Source organism: Podarcis pityusensis, assembly GCF_964106645.2.
Source record: "Podarcis pityusensis genome assembly, chromosome: 6".
Lineage (NCBI taxonomy): Eukaryota > Metazoa > Chordata > Lepidosauria > Squamata > Lacertidae > Podarcis > Podarcis pityusensis.
This window is the reverse complement of record NC_138030.1, coordinates 33,443,418-33,456,612: the sequence shown is the minus strand read 5'-3', so window position 1 is coordinate 33,456,612 and position 13,195 is coordinate 33,443,418. Positions and strand designations below refer to the sequence as shown.

Sequence of the window (13,195 nt, the reverse complement as noted above, 5' to 3'; positions counted from 1 at the left end):
TGGACTGGCCCCCTGCTGAAAAAGTTTGCTGACCCCTGGTTTACATCTTGCCTACGTCAGTGGAATCAAAGCAGCCTAATGTGCACAGGATTACAGTCTATGTTCTATTTTTTCTTCCGTGGTTGAATACTATGTGTTTATTGTCTTTGTTTTCTGCATCAGGTAATAATAGGAAAGGACCAGTTTTCACGTTCTGCTTTCTTCTACTTTTCTCAGCATTTGACTCCTTGAAAACTACCAGTACAGTGGTACCTTGGGTTACAAATGCTTTGGGTTACAAACTCCACTAACCCGGAAGTAGTACCACAGGTTGAGAACTTTGCCCCAGGATGAGAATGGAAATTGCATGGCGGTGGTGTAGTGGCAGCGGGAGGCCCCATTAGCAAAAGCATGCCTCAGGTTAAGAACGGTTTCGGGTTAAGAATGGACCTCTAGAAAGAATTAAGTTCGTAACCTGAGGTACCACTGTAAATGTTTTTTAGTTTTACTTTATATTCATTTGGATTTGGTCTGGGCTTTTTGGAAGTAAAATAACAGAAACTGAGTTTGGCACTTCTGGACCCAAGCAGAAAATGAATAAGGTATCAAACCAAGCTACATTAGCCTTTGTATGAAAATAAGCTTTTGCTGGAAAGGAACTGGAATGGGACTCCATCCACTTTAAAGTCCTCAAATGCATATCCTTCAATGACAAATGGTAACCTTACTTTAGAGTCCAAGTATGCCATCCTGCTCTGAAGTAATGGTGCACATAAACCAGCACAGGGGACCCAGTGTTGATGCAGGAGAACAATCTGAGACACAATCTGAGACCCAATGTAGATACAGCTACCCAAAGCACTCATGCAAAGCCTCATTGAATATGCAATAAAAGTGGCTTTTAGAGGGTGAGGCAGAATGGAAAGGACTGTGAAGAAGGAGAGCCTTGCATAACATTCAGAGTTGTCAGCGCCATTCCTAGGATGGTGGAGGCATGGGTTTACAAAACCTTTTGTAATAAAGCAGGGGTGGGGAATCTGGGGCCCTATATGTTGCTGGACTTCAACTCCCATCATCCATGACTATTGCCCAAGGTGGCTGGAGTTGATGGGAAAGAAAGTCCCAACAACATGTGGAGAGTCACATATCCCTCACCCCTTTAAAATAGCAGGGTTAAGAGGGAAGCGTCAAGATTCTGCTGCTCTGTTAAAAAACTGACTTGCACTTAAGTTACAGTACAGTAGTACACATGTTATAGCTTATTCCGTAACAGTAGATAATTGAGAATGCCTTCATCATTGGGGGGGGGGGGGGGGAATTTATCCATACGTCTCACAGGGAACATAATTGCAAATTTTCATAACTTTATATTAACTGCAGTACAGTGGTACCTTGGGTTACATACGCTTCAGGTTACAGCCAGAAATACAGCCAGGTTACTAACACAGAAATATTACCTCGGGTTAAGAACTTTGCTTCAGGATGAGAACAGAAATCATGCTCTGGCGGTGCGGCGGTAGCAGGAGGCCCCATTAGCTAAAGTAGTGCTTCAGGTTAAGAACAGTTTCAGGTTAAGAACGGACCTCCGGAACGAATTAAGTACTTAACCTGGAATTTTGAAAATATTTGAGTTTTATTTCTACATCTCCTTCATTGGAGGTTTTTAAGCAGAGGTTGGCTGGCTATCTGTCATGGATGCTTTAGCTGAGATTCCTGCATTGCAGGGGGTTGGACTAGATGACCCTTGGGGTCCCTTCTAACTCTACAATTCTATCATTATCTGTCTCTGATCACCTGAGTGATTATATGGCTGATAGAGCCTACAGTATTTGGGGGGGGGGGATGATGATGACAGATGCCCCTAATTTGATGCCTAAGTCTAAATGGAATTCTCCTGAATGTCTGTTTACTTGAGTGCCATTATACAAGCATATTGCCATTGTTAGTCCACTTTCCTGCTTTGAAGCATGCAACTTTCTTCCAAGGCCACATTCATCTGCACACACTCTTGGGTGCAGGAGAGAAGAGAAGCAGGACTGTGCTGTATAGGAAACAAGCCACACTATAAAAATGAGTGGAGCTGACATCTATTTAAAAAATGCCCCTTGAGACCCATGATTTCACAGTCTTTAGAAAAACTGTTAAATTAATGAGAGCCATAAAAACAAAACTCCAAGCCTTAATACTGTTTAGAATACAAAAAAGGGGTCTTAGGTGGCAAGAAAAGCAGAGGTACATTTCACGTAACATGAAACTGGCAAAGCAATAATCCATCTCTCATTGGAATACGAATTCCACTAATTTCCTCTGTGTGGTTCAAAGCTGTCAAATGGAGCCTAATCTTTTATTAGTTTCCCAAACAGTCACCACCCCACAGAGGAGCTAAATAAGCCTTAAGCATAGCAGCTTTGAAACTGGAACTTGCATAGCTATTCAAAAATAAAATAAATGACCCACTGCCAGGCTAAAAATTTTACAGTCATGTTTATTGCAGCTCAGTGTTAGAGGCAAGACCTGTGATTATATTTTTGACAACAGTTGTCACATTTAACCAAGACAGAGGAAAATCCCCCAAAGCACAGCCAAATAAATCACCATACCTGCTATTGGGTGAATTCCTGTAACTATGCCTGAACCTGCTCAGCTGAAAATCAGTGCAGTCTCTGCTGCTTAAATATGCATCTTTCAACAAAACAATATAGCAGAGGGGAATTTGCTGATAGCTTAATACTACTGGTTTCAATGTGATATACATCCACAAGCTCCTGCTTCTGACACAATCTGGGCATATTTATATTAAAGCAAGGAAACTACTACGGGCAAGAAGGGTTCCTTCAGAAAATGGGAGTCTCTTCTACAAATCAGAACAAAAAGAGACACAAACAGGCACGTGCACACACACAAACACAAAAAAGAAGTGGATGAAGATGGGTGGGAAACGAAATAAAGAATTTGAGGCTCTTGTCACTAAGAAAATTAAGAACAAGGATTAAAAAAAAAATCTTTAAGTTCCCCAGAAGTAGAAAATCCAGCTGGGAGGAAGTCAGATGACAAGTGAACTAAAGATGTGCTAAATAAGTATAAAGAGATTGCAAACCAGTTGAATAAATTATGTGTGTATAACTACACTGAAGCTGTAGGACAAAAACCCAGGAAGTCTGAGAAAAACAGTGTGGTGTGACAGTTGGACTGGCACCTGGAAGAGGGGGAGAACCTTGTACACCACCATGAGCTCATTGGAAAAAAGGTCTGGATTTGGCAACCCCACATTTTAAGTGGCCTAAACCTATTAAGAAAACTAAAAATAAAAAAAAACCCCAACACCTGAGATCCAACTTTTGGCACCCATATGAGAAATCCAGGCATCCCATTGTGGGCTTCCTAGCTCTGCCCTGACTCCAACCAACTTGTTGCTTGCTTTTGGAGCTCCATAGCAGCAGGGCTTGTCTTCTTTTCCATCAGTGGTGAACCACAGCTACAGTACAGCCTGCTATAGTTGTGGAGGAAAATGAGAGGAAGTAGAAGAATGGACCTGTTAAAGCAACAGGCACTACATCTGAAGTAGCACCTAGTAAACCAAGCTGGTATGGATACCTACTCATCACACCCCAATAATGTGCTTGCCTTGTCTGTTAAGCCAGTGTGTTTAGGTCTCTTTCATATTTACTACCCATGAGTCTGGCCTAAGGTCTTAAGCCAAAAATAACTAAATTCAGTGGGGAAAAATTTTTGGGAGGCACAATGGGTAATTTAAAGTAACTGTACACATATATTTTAGATTAAATTACATGTATGTGGTTAATCTGGGTTTCCTGAGCACATCTCTCTTCTCTGCCCCCTTCTGGTGCTAAACACATATACCAAGAATGCATCATACATACCAAGCAAACACACATACCAAGCGTGTTAGGTTTTCAGATACAATTCTACAATTGTAGGGGTAGCAAAGCTGTATAGCTGAACACTGGGGTAAATAAAGACTCCAACAGTAGTTTCTGTTGGGTGTCTGTTGCTTCATTAACATAATAACAACACTGTTTTCCATGCTGAGAAGCAATTATAACAGGAATCTCTCACATTTCCTCATAGTAGTAAAAGTGCCCTTACAACACAAACCGTGGCATGTGTGTTAAAACATACCACCATACACGCAATGCTTTGGCCTGCTTTACACCTGCAACGTTTGTTTAAAAACAAAAACAATAGGTGTTGAAACAGGAGGAACATCCTCTCTTTTACCCCATTCCCTTCTCCTGAGTATAACTTAAATAGACATGGCCAATAATTTGCCACAGTATGATAATTTGGCTTCCAACACATTAGCCATTCGGTACCTCAAGCAAATTCCTGTGAATCTGAGCATTTTTTATAAGCAGGTTTATGCTCATAGATTTGCTTTAAATTCCCTCTTATTAAATTACGTGATCTTTCAATAGGGCATTGTTAATAAAAGCACGACATGTAAAAGGAGAGCTATTTTGGATCGTCATTATATATCTTTTTAAAGAGCCCATCAGGATGCTTTTGAAGGTTCATGCTCAAGAGTTTCCAGCAGTAGAAACTTCTCTAAAGCTTTATTGCAAATTACTTGGGCTTCAGGTTTGGGACCAACGTAGGTTTGCTACACAAAATGACTGTTATCATTTAGTGCTACAGAAAGTGGTTTATGATTGCCCATGATTCTGCCTGTCATTAGCTAGAATACATTCTTCCCTCTGCACCCATTTAACCCAATCCCTCTCATCTTCCTTACCACTGCTCAAGGTAAGATTCATCAGAGGAACTTGGAAAGTATAATCATATGTTGTTACTGTTCCCAGTAATGGAAAATTGGATTTTGATATGGCTACTTGCCAATAGACCTTCTTTTCTTTAAAGCCTGTAATACCATAAACCCAGAACCCTTGGAAAGAGAAGAAAAAGATGTTTCCTGGAAAGCAAATATTTCTCTCCTCTTCAAGATTCCAAAGTGTTCCTTAAACACTGACACACAAGCTGATAAGCAATGCTGAAAAAAGGTCAGTTCGAACACAGATTCTGCCTGAATTTTAGAAACCCTGCTACTAAGACTTCTCTCCATTTATCAAAATGCCACCCACAGTATTCTGCACGTCACACCGGAGCTGACTTGATCTAGTACGTTTTGTTTGTTAGGTACGCTCACCATTTAACACACAAGACGAGAGGAAACACAGGTTATTTTCCCTTTGGAAGTTTTAGATCAAATGCTCCATAAAGTTAGGGGTGCCTGACTTTTAACCTGCTCCTGTGTCCTTAACAGCAAATGCAGAAGCAGTAGTTGAACTGGTAAAGCTTTTTCTCTCCTCTTTGATATCTGTCATGTCAACCTGTTGTCAAAGGCACAAGAAGGAGTAAAAAGGGGACAGTTTTGCATATAGTTCTTAAGAGCCTTTCTGGCTGGACCTACTGGAAGATTTACAAAGGAAAAAAATTAAGTGTTCCATTGGCTTGCTACATTTGACCACGAGGCTCCCCTGCCCCAGAATGAATTGCAATTACTAGGATCCAAGAATTCGCATATGTCAGATTAATTTAAAGAGTGAAATAACCTATTGTACTTCCATTTTTGTTCTGCTGGTTTTTTATGTGCTTAAACTGTTTTCCAATAATTTGATATAAATAACAAATTATAAAATCAATAGTATTCAGTTTCAAATATTTAGATACGCTATGCAGGTCAGTTGAAATGTTTAAAATTCCTGGGAGCCAGCATCATTCTTTACCTAACAGGTAGAAATACCTGCCTGAAAAGGGTACAGGAACTGACTCTGCACTTTACCTAATCTCCTGTAAGTTTCATATACCATGATCAAGCCAACCCAGATCTGTGGGAAAGGTTACAAACATAAAGGGTTCTCTTCTAAAACAACATTATTACTAGATCAGAACTAGAATTACAAACTGAATCCCAAGCACAAGCACTTAGATCACTGCATTAGAGCGACAGATGTATTTCATTTTCCTTAGTTATGGAGGTTCTAGGCAGTCATAATCATCTCAGTTATGGATATCTGCAGAAATGCATGAAGTCTTAATAATGAAAGGCTTATTCTCATAATAAACAAAAGCGGAGTGCTTAAAATAGGGCTGGCTCACCCTTTTCAGCCCAAGGAACAAAGACACACAGAGGAAGAGATATACAGTGATACCTCGGGTTACACACACTTCAGGTTGGTTACATACGCTTCAAGTTACAGACTCTGCTAATCCAGAAATAGTACCTCGGGTTAAGAACTTTGCTTCAGGATGAGAACAGAAATGGCACAGCAGCGGCACAGCAGCAGTGGGAGGCCCCATTAGATAAAGTGGTGCTTCAGGTTAAGAACAGTTTCAGGTTAAGAACGGACCTCCGGAACGAATTAAGTACGTAACCAGAGGTACCACTGTATACACAATACCCTCCCCATTCCTTTGCTGATGTGTGGAGGGAATTTTCTCCCCATCATGGTGCTGGGTTGGGCACTGCAGGGCAGAGAGAAACTTTTCCACCAAGCCCAATGCTATGATGGAAGGAAGATTGCTTTTTACACATCCATTTCAAAAAGGGCTATTATATTACTATTGTGCTGCTGGGCTGGACAGAGATGAAACGCCCAGGGCTTCAATGGAGAAGAAAATCCCATCTACTCAGCCCAACTCTCATTCTTCTGCTGGCCTTATGACTGGTAAAACAGGCAACAGCAATGGTGCTGAACAAGTAGTTGGTGCTCTGGTAACAGGAAGAAACCCTCTGATTTGCTCCACTCTTTCCCTGGGACAGCTTAGGAACCATCAGAACACTCAATTCTGTTTCTGTGGATTTGAACCCCTGTCTCCTATAATATAATTATTATTATTTATTATTTATTATTTATACTCCGCCCATCTGGCTGGATTTCCCCAGCCACTTTGGGTGGCTTCCAACAGAATATTGAAAACATGATAAAACACCATGACACCACATTGGTTGACTTTAGGAGAATATTAGGGGAAATGTCTTGTAGGTGAAAGCAGTTACAAATGGAAATAATTAGGTAGAGGGTTGGTAGGGACAGCGATCTATTGAGAATGTTCTAGGTCTGCATCTCCTGCAGCAGAAAGGGGGTTACAAGGTTCCATCTAATTCTAGACGTATATAATTCAATTTAAAAAGTGATGTAAAATCCTCCTTCCAGTCATATTGATGCACATTTAATAATTCAGCTTGAGTCTGATATGATTTTAAAACTACAAGGAATATTGCTTTGCTCCACATTTCAAGTAACTCATAGGAGCCACAAACTCTTGCATAAGCCATTGAGCTTTGAGCTGTTGACTATCTACTTCAGTTCTACTCTAGCTTTAATCGCATACAAATCTTTTAAATGTCTCTGTATGAAGCATAAACCAAAGATTGTAATAACAAGAAAAAGAAGCTGTTATATTAATATTAGCTGCCTTTAAATTAATTTCATCTGTAATTTTCGATCGTGAGGGTAACTGCAAAGGCAAAGAACATTTTTAGGACACTGTGGCTCAGTTGAATTGAACCCATAACAAGAAGAAGGAAATAGAAGTTTGTTTACATTAAGCAAAGGGAATATTGCAAATGTAAAAGATGCCTCTCCAATTTGGTCCAGGATTGCTGGTTCTTCTTGAAGTTATGTTAATTCCTGCATTGCACAGGGTTGAACCAGATGACTCTTGGGATACCTTCCAACTCTACAATTCTATTATTCTCGCCCCCCCACCTGAGGTGTATGAATGCACTTTAGAAGATACCACAGAAGAGTAAACAAATCTGGACTAGGGCTGTTAACTCTAGATAGATAGAAATGTGATGGTTCAATATTCTGGTGGCAGTGGTTGCAGGAAATACGTCCTTCCAGCTTACATAACTGTCCCTTTCTCTTTCTTTCTTTTTGATAAACCAGACCTGGTCTCAGTCATTCACCTTCAGATCAGACCACTTTAATGTTCACTATGTGGGGCTGCACTTGAAGACAATCTGGAAGTTTCAGATTTCAGCAACCAGAAGCTTGGACAGGAGCCAGTCAATCAGTTCATATTACACAGATCTTGTACCAGCTTAACTGATCTTGTTTCCAGGCTTAATGCAAGGAGCTGGTTTTGACCTCTGAAACCCCAAATGGCCTGGGGCCAGTATTTCTCAAGAATCCCTACAATCTCCCCTACATTTCTGAGACATTTAGTTCAGCAGCCAAGAACTGGTACCCTCTCCCATGAGAGGTTTGTACCACACTTTTAAATGGGGGGTGAAGAATGCATAATTTCAGCAGTCTTTTTGCAGATTATCATTCTATTCTGCTGTACTGGGGCAGATGGGGCTCGTCAACCTGGGAAGGTAGCTTACCTAGGAGAACGAAAACTCTGATCCTAAGCCTCCGCTGCCTTGTGGGGTATATTTAAGAGAAGGAAAGGCTAAAAAATAAACCCTACACAAACTTGGAGTGCAGTCTCTAAGATAGGGCCTCGTACACCTCCTACCGGCAACTCCTGCAGCCAAGCCCAGGACCTCCATACACACTGCTGAGGCCTGAAGAGGTCACTTCAGGGCTGCTAATGCCCACTCCATTCTCTCTCAAGACGGACAGATGCCAACAACAAACTGTTACTGCCTTTTTACTTTTTAGGCTGCAGTCTTATTCACTCTGAGCTGGAAACTCAATGGGAATTAATTTTGAACTGACTTATACAGGATAGCATGTTTTAGAGATTGCCATGGGATTTACTGATATTTGTGTTGTTGTTATATTGCTTTCCCCCTCTGTCTCAAAGGGGCTGCATTTTGATCTCTTTGCTGATTCCAACTGGAAGACACAATTATAGCAAATGGGAACTCACTGAATTATCATTATTGCATCTATTAGTCTACTTAAAATGTATCTAACTGACTTAACAAGATAAAGCAGATAAAATCTTTCCTTAGGTACTTTTACATTCATTTACACCTCTCTACATTTTTATCATCTACCTCTAGTTTAACACTTCAGTATTGGGGAATCTACCATTTGAACAAACTCTCTGAGTGCTTTCAATATTTAAAACAGCACCATTTGGCTATTTTCTGTTATCCAGAAGCTGATTTTCCAAGCACAGTAGCTATTATCAAGTCCAAATCTCAAGATTCTGAGCCAACATTGAATTATTGCCTTGGTAGACAAAAACTAATTTTGATGTATAGATGTGTGTGCGTATTGCAGTTGTTTTCTATAAAGACCTCTGCATTCTCATGTTCATTACTACAAAGTTTTTGCTATCATTTACAGTCTTATGGGTGGTCTACTATTTCCACTAATGTTAATGCTAGAAGACCAAAGCAGGGTTAAATTAGGCAAGCACCATTAACTGCAAGACAGCTGCATGTGTACGCACGAGTATGTTCTCTCTCATCTACCTGTAACTCAACTGTATATCTATCTCTTTTGTCTTCTGGTAATCATACAAAGGCCAAGAGAAAGAGAAAAAACCCCAAAAAGCAGAGAATCTCCCCCTGCTTCTATAGGTGAATTAATTCCAGACCATGGATTGCTTAATGTTTAACCAATAACAAAGTAAACTATTTCCATCTGAAATGCCAGATATTCATGTGGAACAGTCTTCCCCCTGAAATTTTGTTATATTATTAAAACTACTCCTTCACCTCGAAAACAGACAGGGTTTCTGGCAAGCAACATAAACCAAAAAAATGGAATCTATATGTGTAATCTAGCTCACAAAACAGTACAAAACTGAAGAACACATGTGGAGAGGTGGTAGAATAGGGATTTTTTTTTACAACTTTATCCTATGTACGCTTACTTAGAAGCAAACTCCATTAATGTCATTACAACTGTGTAAGTGAACTTCATGGTTTTATTAGCCAACCTACTTTAATGCATGTTATTAAATCAATCAGGAACAATTCATGTTTATCAGATGGCTGAATTCAGCACATATTTTTTAGATGGGAATTGCCAGCAGAGGTCACCACTGCTTTAAATGGCCATGATAAACAGTGACATTTTCAAAAACTGTAATGGATGGTCTGGGAGAGCTCCATCAGCCTGGCCTGGGCTGACATTATGTGACAGAACTGAATTTTGTACTACTGTATTTCCATGCATGCTACACTTTATGGTGTTTAAGCAAAAATGAAACAGTTTCATTTTCAACAGTTGAAACACAACCACAATACAAGCATAATTAAATTGTTTAGTACAAATAATAAATACACCTCTTCTTTAAACTGATGCTTAGAAAACAAACTACAGCGATCTGTACGTGAGTCTTGAAACAGACTTCCCCCCCTTTGAAATACATGCAAGTGACACAGAATTTTAATGTGTACAGAAGCAAAACAAATCTGCATCAACAAGTGGGATCTATCTCACCAACACAACTTCAGACTTCATAATATACCAGCTGAATTTATCTTTGTATGTTGTACTGTAAAGGATAAGCACTTTCCATTCAGAAACAAGTTAGTTTTCTTGAATTGAAACTTTGACACTTTGAAGCAAGTTGAACAGACACAATTTCACAACTCTTTAGCTTTCTGCCCATTTTTAAAATGAGAAAACAGAGAACTAAAAGAAGAAGAGCAAGGTTGCTTCTGAGCAAAGTTGTGCTTACCTAATACTAGGAGAAAGTAATGAGCAACAGAAACTTCATGACTTCCTCTCCTAGCATCTTGTGAAACAGATTTTGTCCCTTAAGGGTGAGTTCTCTGCATTTCTCAAGTTGCTGAATTATCGTTATCCCAATTCCACATACTCCTTTGAAAGTGACTGTATCACTGAACAATGTCTCCAGATGTTTCAAAGATTGTTAAGCAATGATTCAGATACTTGATGTTAAGGTCCTGATCATCTTTGGCTCAATATATGACTCATCCAACCCATTTGGCTGTTGGTCCTTATTATCTTTTTTTGTCCTGTAGGCAAATGCCTGACTCCCCACCCCACCCCCAATAATACAATTTCATGGACCATAATGACGTTCCTCATTTTATAGCAGTACAGTGCCATGGAATTATTTAATGATGGAATGCCGATCAAACAATGGGAGCATCACTGGAACCAGGTAAGATAAAGTAAAGCTAACATGAGGAGTTCTAGACAGAATCTCTTCCTACAACTGAACAACAAAGTTCTGATGCATGTTTTCAGTTAAGCTAAGGTACAAGGCTACGTTATGCTGTACAAGAGAAAACCCACACCTAGCTTATACAAAGGATTTACAGTAATACACTTCGATGCTCACAAATTTCCAAGCTTGTGACAATTTGGGAAAAAACCAGCCGGACAAGCACACTATTCATATATCCATTTCTTTCCTGCAGGTTTCCCACCGGACAAGGCAATGCTCAAAAGTTAAGGGGTGGAAGAAACAGATCCACAAACTGTCCCAAGGAGCTACAAAAATAAACCAACCCCCTCCCGCTCATCTGCTCGCCTCTTTCCCCTTCTGCCTGGCATTCGCTTTCAGGGGTGGGGGGAGAAGCTTAATCACAAACCATAAATCAATGAGCACCGTCAGTTTCCATCCTGTCCCAGCAGGGAGTTTGTAGCTGGAGGGGAACTCAACCCTGTACGTGTCTGGGGGCTTTAAAAAGTGTAAAAACAGCGCGAGAGAACCACAGCCTGTGCCCTGATTTACACCAGAATGCCATAGGCATTCTTTCCCCCTGTGCGACCATACGCGGAACTAGGCGAAAACGGGCTACTCACGCCGTTTATGGATTTATTTATTTGATAAGAGGGACCACTGCGCCCTCTAAGCCTCGACTTTCGGACGGGGCTGCGGCTACCCAGAGAAAGACGCGCCACTAATCTTCGCTCATCCCAGAGGCTGCTGGGCTTTCTTGGTCCAACCCCACGAGGGACCTTCATTTCCAGTGACAGCCCCGGGACCGCAGCCTGCGGGCTTGGGAGTTGGCTGGCGTCCCCTGCGGCCGGCCGCTCCACGCCCGGGCAGCCCAGCAGCAACTTCACCTCACGCGCCTGCTGCGTCCATTGGCCCAAGGCGGGCTGGCGACTCACCTCAGCGCTGCGACCGCGGGCAGGTGGAGAGAGGCCCCCCTAGGAGCTGCTGCTGCCGCTGCTGCTGCTGCTACCGCCGCTATAGGCGCCGTCGCGCAGGCTCACGCACGGGATCCTCGAGCGCCTCGCTCCGTGGCCACTTTCCCAACGCACGCGAGCCATTCACTTCGCGCGCGCGCCGCAGCCTCATCCACGGCGCTCTCGCTCAACTCCGACCGAGCCGCCGCCGCTGCTGTTGCGGCAACTGACTCACGAGAGACAGACTCGCCTGGGTCCTAGCGCCATATAAAAAGGCGCGGGAGCTGCACAGACTCGCCGCGCGCAGCCCAAAAGACGCTGGGCGGGAAAGTCCCCTGAGGGGGCGCGGAGCGACTCCCGGGAAAGACGTCGCTGGCCCAGGCCGCCCGCGAGCTTTTCCCGCCCTCGCGCTCGTCCGCCTTCGCTGGGCTCTCGAGAGGGACTCGCCGGCACGTGCGCGGCTCCTGTCTCCTGCGGGAGATGAATGGAAATGCAGGCGAGCGCCTCGGGAGGCCTGCTCGACTTCTGATTGGAGGAGGGCGGGCGGAGCGCCCCGCGAGGAACCTCCCACAGCTGCGCCGGGCCACTCCGCGCGAAGGAAGGCGAACGTTCCAAGCCCCCTTGAGTCATCTGTTTGGGGGCGATTATCCCGTTTCGCGCCGGAATTATCTGGAATAATTAAATTTGGCAGCTTTTTTTTTTTTTTAGCTCTTCCTGGAGGTCCACTATAAAATACCTGCTCCGTAAACAAGAAATCATCCCAGTTCCTGTCGAATTGAGCTTTGAAAGAGCAGTAAAGTAGATTCATAAAAAGCAAGGTTTGCAGAGTAAACCCGATTCACAGGTAGATGAAAAGAAAACAAACCCCGCTGCAGATTAACTGAGTGAAAACTCCGGATTCTTGGTTCAAGAATGATGAATCCTCTCCCACTCAAAGAAGACCACCAAACTGCAAACAGAAAGGTGTCAACTTTTGGAATGAAGGAATTCCATTTTCAGCCACCAACATCAGCCAATAGCCCATAAGAATATAAGAACAGGATCAGCCCAGTGGCCCATCTAATCGGGCATCCTGTCCTCACAGTGGCCAACCAAATCCCAATAGGGAGCCTGCAAGCCAGAGCGGACTCTCTCCCGTTGTGATTTCCAGCAACTGGTGTTCTGAAGCAGGCTGC

At 42.4% G+C, this 13,195-nt stretch overlaps 1 protein-coding gene across 3 annotated transcripts in view; it reads right to left on the bottom strand.

The window, feature by feature from the left end:
• NGF (nerve growth factor) overlaps positions 1-12,072 on the bottom strand; it is a 54,592-nt gene extending 42,520 nt beyond the window's left edge. Inside the window, exon 1 of one of the 3 annotated variants that reach the window (XM_081009918.1) lies at positions 12,003-12,072. The gene's annotated coding sequence lies outside the window, so the exon portion shown is untranslated. Of the gene's footprint in view, positions 1-11,493; positions 11,637-12,002 lie in introns of those variants that run through there. The other 2 variants (XM_081009919.1, XM_081009917.1) reach the window with 2 other exon arrangements.
• Positions 12,073-13,195: the final 1,123 nt, after the last annotated feature.